Below are 9,423 nucleotides of genomic sequence, written 5' to 3' on the forward strand. Positions count from 1 at the left end.
TTAAAACTGAATTTAACTTAACTAACATTAAGCATCCCTTAACATGATCTATTAAATATTTTTATTTTAGAGCTTTTGTACCTCACTTAGATTTATAATAATAAAAGAATTAAGACCATGAATTCATCAAATATTTTTAAGCAAGCATGTTCATAGTTCAATTATGAAATTAAGTACAAAAAAGATTAATAGCAAATAAATGTCTGACATCTTTTATAACTATTCTTTATTGAAAATTGTATCATTCAATTCATAAAAGGGGTTTTAGAAAACCACTTTCTCAAGTTAAACCTGATCAGATGGGAGGTTTCACTTACATTAATAAATCGAATGAACAGCTTTAATTAAAAAAGCATGCTATTTCCAAAATAATGCTGAAGAGTAGATTTCTGATCAATTGTAACTGCCAGATGGGAGATTTTCATAAGCTGTTTTAAATATTTCACTTTCATGAGCACATCACTTAAATATGCTGCCTACCAATCTCAAGTATAAATGCTATTCAAAGCATTAAAGTAATGTAATAACTTAAGTACTTTTTTGTAATTTTTGTTTATAGACTTTAAATATAAAGCATGAAATTCAATAATTGAATTAACACAGCTCTTTATCAAATTGCTCCAAGTAAATTTCCACAGTAAGCACATTGACGAAGAATTACAATGTACCTGGTTAATAAGTTAAAGTTGTACCGAGATGATAATTTGACAAGTGTCATGGACGAATACAGTGAGAAAAAATAATGTGCATTTTCCATAAGACTTTTTTATATTAAGTTTTATAAAATTAAGTTATGCTGATATTTATAATTGAATATGTTAGCATTAGTATAAAAGAGAGGGGGAGAGTATCACTTATTTGCAACATTTTATATTTGTTTAAAAATAACATTTTGCTTTTTACGAAAGAATTCTGACGTTCATCATTTTATCTAATTCTCAAATATCCCAGATATGTAAGGAAGCTATTACTTACTCCATTTAATAAGTGAGAAAACTGGGAAACAGAGATTTAAGGCTTTGCCAAAGAGAAAACGCTAATTAAATAAACTAGGTCTGGAGTCTCTCATCATGGTGTTCTGTTTTCACCACGTATCCTACATTTATGTAGAGTGAAAAGGGCAGAATTTCACTGATTCCCCAGTTAAATGTGAAAAGAATTAGAACCTAGAAGGAAAGAATGAGAAGAACTCATGTTTTACTTTCCCTTAAAGTTCCTCACAAAGCCATAGCATGTGATTATTTTTGCTTCTTTACTCATCAAGAGGAAAAATAAGCAGCAAGAACACTAGTTTCAAAGTGATCAATAAAATATCCATAAGAGGATCTTTATGGGCCAGTATCATTTCACATCAGATTAAAATTAGATGCCTTGCTTATCTATAGCTCAGGACTGGGCTGCATACCCTTTATTTTATTTTGGCTTCATTATTAGTTGTGCTTTCATTTTTGCAAGGAAAGTTGTTTTTAAATTTCCTAGTGAGATTCAAACAGGGGTTTAGAGAATTTGAAGAATCAGTTATACAGCATTCCCAACTTATCCATGATTTTACTTTCTGTGGTTTCAGTTACCCACAGTCAACCACAGTCCAAAAACACTGAAGTATTTTAAGAGAGAGAGAGAGAGAGAGACCGCATTAACAAATTTTTATTGCAATATGTTGTTATAATTGTTTTATTTTATTATGAGTTACTATGTTAACCTCTTACTGTTTCTTATTTATAAATTAAACTTTATCTTAGGTACACATATACAGGAAAAATTATAGTATGTATAGGGTTTGGTACAGCTTCAGGCATCCACTGAGGGTTTTGGAATATATCCTGTGCAGATAAGGGAGGATTCCAATATTAGAGATTTTAGAATTTAGCAGCCACAGTGAGGAACAGGATCAGGAGATCAGAATATAATACGCAAACACAATTAGGAAAGAAGTCATTTAGAGATGGGAACATCTTCAAAAACTTGGATCTATCCTATGTCTACAAGTTCAGATCAGGAATATGAATTTCTGTCCCTCTGTTCAGACCAAGGATCAATTTTAAAACTCTTGATGGCAATCCCAGAGAAGACCAGAGAGAACAAATGCAGTTAAATAGGCAGTCAATCAGCATCAACAATAGCAAACTTCAATATCATTTCAATACTTTTATGGCAAAATATCTATGCCAGACACTCGGGTCATCATTCTCACATATGTTATCTTATTTAATCTTTTTAATATCCTTATGGGGTAAAAAACAATATTCCTCATTTTACAAATGAGGAAACCAAGATCCAATTATTTGAAATAATATTTCCAGGTAATAAAAAGTGTAGGCAGGATAATTCCTAGGTTTTTGAAAATCAGTGTATTTATGCTGAACTTCAGGATGTATCTCCACAGTAGAACAGACTTTAATATAAGACCCATATGTACATTCTGCAAAAATAATGCGAACTCCTTTTTGAGAACATGGATGTAACCCATGCCAAGGATTACAGTGTCCCAGAGGTATCAGGAACTTATCATACTGATTGTCTCTGAAAAGAGGGCTATGGTATCTCTCCCTCATTCCATTCATGACATAACTAACCTGAAATTGATGGTCTTCATTCTGATTCAAAAAGACAGTTTGATTATTGCCTGGTGACTCATGCTCCAAGACTATTACAATGTGAAATACTTTTTAGTGAAGTCTTTGCAAAGCATTCTCACAGTAAATATACTCAAAACTTTTATACTTTTTATAGTGAAGACACCTCCTATTGTGACTACTTAAATTAGTAGCTTGATCGCAGACTTGGCAAGTGTTTACAGGCAGTTGTTGTACCAGGATTCTGTGAAGAGAGAAATTAAGGAGAACATTATTAATTGCCTCACCATTTTGCTTCCAGCTGTCTTTTACAGGCAATGACAGAGGATAAGAAAGGTAATTTTCTTGGTGAAAGTCAGTAAATTGCCTTTTCATTGAGAGAAAAGTTAGGGACGAAATTATCAAAGAGTGCAGTGACTGTGAAAAGTCTCATAGGGTACAGCTTATATAAAGTTTGCTAAATTATCTTGCAAGGATTATGAATCCAGGCATTGGAAAGCAGTAATTTCATTTGGGAAGCCCAGCTTCTGTGAGTCTGGAGAGCTGATGCAGTAAGTACCTCCACAGATTGTCATATAAATAATCTAACTAAGGTTAATGTTTGCCTTGGAAGCTAGAGTAGAATTGATTCTCAAGTTGTTTCTTTTCCTGAAAAAGCAGAAGCAAGATGGTGATGTTACAGGAAAACTTTTTTAAAACATGAAAAATTTGATGCAGAGTGCAAAACAGTGGCATCTGATTAAAATGAGTTTTTACTGCAATACTTACATAGATTAAAGATCAAAGTTTATCACTACTATGAAATACTCTCACATAGCAAAAACTTAACATAACATGGTTAGGATATCTGACACAAACTACTAACTGTTCACAAGCCCTCCTTTCTTCCTTCTTGGCATACCAGCGGACTATATTCCTCACTCTCCCCTGCCGTTAGGTGGGGCTGTGTGATGTTTCACAAATAAGGCAGATAAAAATTCCCAAGGCAGCCCCCGCCTCATGCTCTCATTATTTTCCCTGACCTATCAGCCAGATGCAGAGGAGGCATTTTGGATCCTAGGAATCCTAGAAATGGCAGAGTCACTAAGTCAAAGGAATGTGAGTCCCCTCAACCCATGCTTAACTGAGACATAAGCAATAAATAAACTCTCTGTGATTTAAACCACTGTAATTTGGGGTGCATTTGTTTTGCATAGCAACCTCTGACCTGACCAATACAGCAAAAGAGTATCACTTTTATCACCCTGCAACTGCAGTTTTCAATGCTCCCAACTTCCTTAATCTCCACATCTCTTATGTTTTAGGAAACAAACTTTATGTGCTTTCTCACGTTCTCCTGACCACCTTTGTTTTTTCTCTCCTGGTCAGGTGTGTATTCATATTAGGTCACTGGTTTACCTTTGGAGTTGGATGCAATAATCCATAATACAAAGGGTCTTACTTTCTGAATGGTACCGACAAGCCAGATTATATAAGCTGTCAGTATAGGGATAAAACATTCGTCATAAGATTTGACCAATGGGTAACGTGAGATGGGAGAAAGCTGGGAAGACACATTTCTCCTCCTTTCCCTCTCCTAGGAATGATTCATTCTTATCACATTTCCGAACAAGTTCTATGTGTTGAGTGAACACATGCACTATCCAACTGGCAGTATCTTAGTGACTCATCATGCAATGGTGACCAGTGTTGTAACATAAGGCATTAAATTTATCTGCAACTTCCTTGCTTTGCTTCTGTTTTTCATTTTCATTACAGTGGGCTTGCATCTTCTAAATAAAATAATAGCATCTTAATCCTTACCTCAGGCTCTGCTTTTTAAAGAATTGAGCTAAATCATCTTATTTGCAGCATTATTGTTTAAGTATCTAGTGTCTTATGTTCTTGTCCTCCCCGAAGCCCCAACCTGAGAAATCCTTATCCAAGATCCTACAATCACATAAAGTTTTAGACAACAATAATTATAATCTCATGCACAATGGCACAAAAGCTCTAAATATAGGTATACTTAATTTTTCACATAAAACACTTATAGAGAATCCTAATGATCATAAGGATCAGTGCAAGGAAGTACAAGACCTGTCCTCTGCCTCCATAAAGTCCTGTTTAACAGGCTACAGGTTGGTAAAAAGATCACTGGACACAGTGAGACATGTTATAATACAAGTATATGTGTCAGATTTTATGGGTGGTAAGCTGGATAGATTGTCACAGGAGTCTTTCTCATGTCTCTAAAATCATATTAATAGATAACTAAACAGAAATCCCAGGTAGATTTTTTAAGGCAAATATCATAATTAGATATTTGAGCTACATACTTTATTTAATTACTGTTCTTATTGGTCTCTTTCCTATCTATTTACTTTTACCCAGCATACAGTCCTCGTCTGACTAGGCAAACCCTTTGAAGTTTAAGCACGTACCATTATTTCTGCCTTAGGGAAGTTTTAAAATGAGTTATCTTTTCTTAGCATGTAGTTGAACACACACAAAAAAATTAAAAGAGCCTAGAATTAGGTATTAACTTTATAATTTCATTATGTTGTTTAAATTCCCTGAAGATCAGAAATAACTATATTCAAAATTTAAAGGAGACATATTTCAAAGTCAAAAATTGTCCATGTGCTTTTTATCAGGAGTGTTTGTTCTCTTTTACCAGTTCAGATGACCAGTAGCTTATACATATAAAAATGAAAAGAAAATAATGCATCTGTAAGTTCTCTTCTTTTTCAGGCCATCTTATGATTATTTTACATATTTTTTTCATTTAATTATTACCATTGTCTCATAATGTAGGTTATATTATCCCTATTGTCTATAGAGACTCAAAAGATTAAACTTTGTATAAAATCACTGGGACATACTTCAAGTTGGGACAAACTCAAGTTTTTATATCGAAGTTCACCTAGAACATTAAAAAGGACACATATTAACAATTGTAGGCTAAAATACTTCTGAAAATGCAAAAGTGCATGCAGTAGTTTGTTAAGGCATACTCTTGTAATAAATAGGGTATCATCAAATACACAAAATAGTATTTTATTAAATTATATCCTTCTGATCATTCAACTTTTGAAAACAAAGGAAGTGAGGCATAGGTCTCTCAGTAAAAATTTCTGGCATGCTTAATAAAATAACCAATATTATGTTAATGAACACAAAATATAAGAACATTCTTCTTTCAGTGGACATTTGGCAACTTGTAGGGCAAATAAGGCAGCTGAGTCACAGCATAGTAAATTACTTAAAATTCAAACATATTCACCTCACATCATACTGTGAAACAAATTCCAGATGTGTTGAAAAGTAAATTTGGCTGAAAATTAATTCAAAGAAAAAATAAAATTATATTGAATATTTATCAAACCTCTGATAAGAAATGATTTTCAGTGCTTTGACTATGTAAAGAATGCACAAAGGAAAGAATCAGTGAATGCTACCATAACATTTAAAAATGTGAATATAAAAAATTAAAAAGCTAAACTGAGAAATTTTCCAAAAAATGTAGCATTAGTTTAATAACTTCATTCTATTTTTATGCATGTGGAACATTAAAATCCTGATGCAAAAGTCACTAATAATATGACAGATAAATGGATAAGATTTTAAACAGATAATTGACATTTAAAGAAAACAGAATTATCAAATACATATTTGAAAATGTAAGAACTTCCCTGTACCAGAAAACATAGATTAAAGCAAGTGCCGGTTGACATATGGAACTACAAAAACAAATAAGTAAATAAATACCTAACATTCTGGTGAAAGTGCAGTGAACTTAGTATCCCATTCATTCTTGATGACAGCATACATGAGTATAATTCTTCTAGAAAGCAATTTGACAAATACCTTGTCAAAGGTATCCCCAATCCTTGGAATCTAGCCTAATGAAATCAGCCAAAATATTGAAAAAGTTAAACATATGAAGGTGCAGCATTACACTATAAACAATTTGAAGCATCCCAGTGTCTAGTAGTGGGAGAAGGTTCTAGTACATTATCACTGAGCCACTAGATAAAATTTATGACTGTTTTTAGAATATTAATTGTAATTACTGTTAAAGAATGAAGACAATTATAATACTTAAAATATTTATTGATGCAACATAATATGGATGTGTTTATTATAAGTATACATTTTAAATTATTTTAAATAACCAGAGTGGGTAACATTAAAATCCTGATAGTAGTTGAATTTGGAATTCACTTTTAACATTTGTCCTATTTTTATAATTTTATTTTTAAAATTTTCTCTGGGACAGGGTTCTCTACATCTCTGTGTGTGTGTGTGTGTGTGTGTGTGTGTGTATGTGTGTGTGTACACATATATATATGTATATATTTTTGAGACAGAGTCTTGCTCTTTTGCCCAAATTGGAGTGCAGTGGCATGATCTCAACTAGCTACAACCTCTGCCTCTTGGGTTCAAGCGATTCTTCTGCCTCAGCCTCCAGAGTAGCTGGGATTACAGGCGCCGGCCACCACACCCAGCTAATTTTTGTATTTTTTTAGTAGAGACAGAGTTTCATCATGTTGGCCAGACTGGTCTTGAACTCCTGGCCTCAAGTGATCTGCCCACCTCAGCCTCCCAAATTGCTGGGATCATGGAGTGAGCCATCATGCCCAGCCTACATCTATATATTTTTAAAGAGGTTACATATTGAGACTGTGTTAGAAACTGATATGCCAAATATTGGGATAAAAAATAGCATAATCAAGATGAATAAGTGACAAATAATAAACGTCAAAACAAACACTAGGCCAGGTGTGGTGGCTCACATCTATAATCCCAGCATTTTGGGAGGCCGAGGCGGGTGGATCACCAGAGGTCAGGAGTTCAAGACCAGCCTAGCTAACATGCTGAAGCCCCATCTCTACTAAAAATAAAAAATTAGCTAGGCATGATGGCATGCACTTGTAATCCCAGCTACTCAGGAGGCTAAGACAGAAGAATTGTTTGAACCCAGGAGGTGAAGTTTGCAGTGAACTGAGATTGCACCATTGCACTCCAGCCTGGGTGACAGAGTAAGACTCTGCCTCCAAGAAAACAACAACAACAACAACAAAACCATGAGCATAACCTTTTAACTAGAATCAGTAATAAATGTTTGGTAAGTATTGACTTTTATCAGCAGGATTTACATACACTTGTTGACTTCAGTATGATATAAATCTGCTGAGTAAAGGAATTATCTAAATTGGAGAACACATTTAGGACCAACCTTTAAAATTCAGAAGGCAGCCGGACGTGATGGCTCATGCCTATAATCCCAGCACTTTGGGAGGCCGAGGCGGGTGGATCACGAGGTCAAGAGATCGAGACCATCCTGGTCAACATAATGAAACCCTGTCTCTACTAAAGATACAAAAAATTAGCTGGGCATGGTGGTGCGTGCCTGTAGTCCCAGCTACTCAGGAGGCTGAGGGAGGAGAATTGCCTGAACCCAGGAGGCGGAGGTTGCAGTGAGCCAAGATCGCGCCATTGCACTCCAGCCTGGAAAACAAGAGTGAAACTCTGTCTCAAAAAAATAAATAAACAAAATTCAGAAGGCACCACTATCAGGTAAACACAGCACTGTGATGCATGCAGTCACAGTTAAGTAATACCTAATAACATAGATGATTTATGTTAAAATCACTTATACTATCTAGAGTCACATAGAGTAATGCCCCCAACATTGCAAGTGGATTTTTTTTAATAAAGAAATTAGAAATTTGTCCTGAGAGAATTATCACTTCAGCTGGACCCACTAATGCCATCTTCAAAGTCTTACTATGTTAATTGACAAATGGGAAGAGGACACCAGCAGCTCTGTGACCAATATCACAGCTGCCAGTAGACCCTTGGTCATCCTAGTCAGTGTGGCTCTCTTATTGGAAAAGGTGGTTGCAAAATATATGAGAGTATACAGGCTCAGGTCCAAATGACAGAAGATATTCTCCCAACTCAACTGAGTATGCCAGTACTCTTGCTAACAGTCTGCAATCCATCACTGAGTGTGTCAAACAGATATGTGTAGTCATGCTGGAGAATCTCCTAGTATTCCCAGAAGGGTGTGACTATCCTTTACCAGGCCAAGCCATTGAGTTCTCTGGTCATCTTTGCAGGTGGTGAGGACAAGCACATCACAAGCAGCAACAGTGCAAGCTTTCCCCAAACCATCCCAGCCATGTGCTTCAATGTTTATCCAGAGGGATCATCTCTAGAGTTGACCAAGCTGCACTAGTGAGCAATGCAACAGGTTTATTTTTCCCATGACTCATGGTGACACTGGATTCAGTGCAGGTTTGGATGCATCTGCTCCAACTACTTCTCATGAACTCACCATTACAAATGATTTGATTGGCTGAATAATTGGGCATCAAGACACCAAAATCAAGGTGATCCCTCAGAAGTCTGGGGTGCAGATCAAAATTTTGAACCCAGTGGAAGGATCTACTGATAGGTGGGTTACAATCACTGAATCTGCTGTCAGCATTAGTCTGGTTCAATGTCTAATACATATCAGGCTTTTCTCTGAGACAGGTGACATGAGGAGCAACTAAAATAAAGTAGATTCATCCATAATTCCTTTTGCTGTTCACCACCATTCATAATCCATCTGTGTAGTTTCTGAACAGTTAGTGATTCCAGGTTTTAAATAGTTGGTAAATTTTCGGCTTCTATATTTTATTATCCACTCATGATTTTTTAATTAAAGTTTTAAATTCCTTTTAAAAATGAGCAAGTTAATTTAGCCAGAGTAAGAGAGAGAGGCTAAGTATAGACAGAACAACAGACAGAAAAATAAATGGCTCCTGTGCTGAGGATGTTGTATACATAGTTCCATGACTCCATGTGTTTATAA

General features: G+C 35.2%; 1 long non-coding RNA gene and 1 pseudogene across 1 annotated transcript; one reads left to right on the top strand and one right to left on the bottom strand.

Annotated features, from left to right (window-relative positions):
• Positions 1 to 211: 211 nt before the first annotated feature.
• LOC144581580 (uncharacterized) lies at positions 212 to 6,473 on the bottom strand. Its single transcript, XR_013532581.1, has 2 exons — positions 6,327 to 6,473; positions 212 to 2,820 (listed from the first exon to the last, which is right to left on the bottom strand). It is a non-coding gene; the product is annotated as an uncharacterized LOC144581580 (long non-coding RNA).
• Positions 6,474 to 6,498: 25 nt separating this feature from the next.
• Positions 6,499 to 9,121, top strand: LOC100395538 (poly(rC)-binding protein 2 pseudogene; annotated as a pseudogene).
• The last annotated feature ends 302 nt before the right edge of the window (positions 9,122 to 9,423 follow it).

Source organism: Callithrix jacchus, chromosome 2 (genome assembly GCF_049354715.1).
Source record: "Callithrix jacchus isolate 240 chromosome 2, calJac240_pri, whole genome shotgun sequence".
Taxonomy (NCBI): domain Eukaryota; kingdom Metazoa; phylum Chordata; class Mammalia; order Primates; family Cebidae; genus Callithrix; species Callithrix jacchus.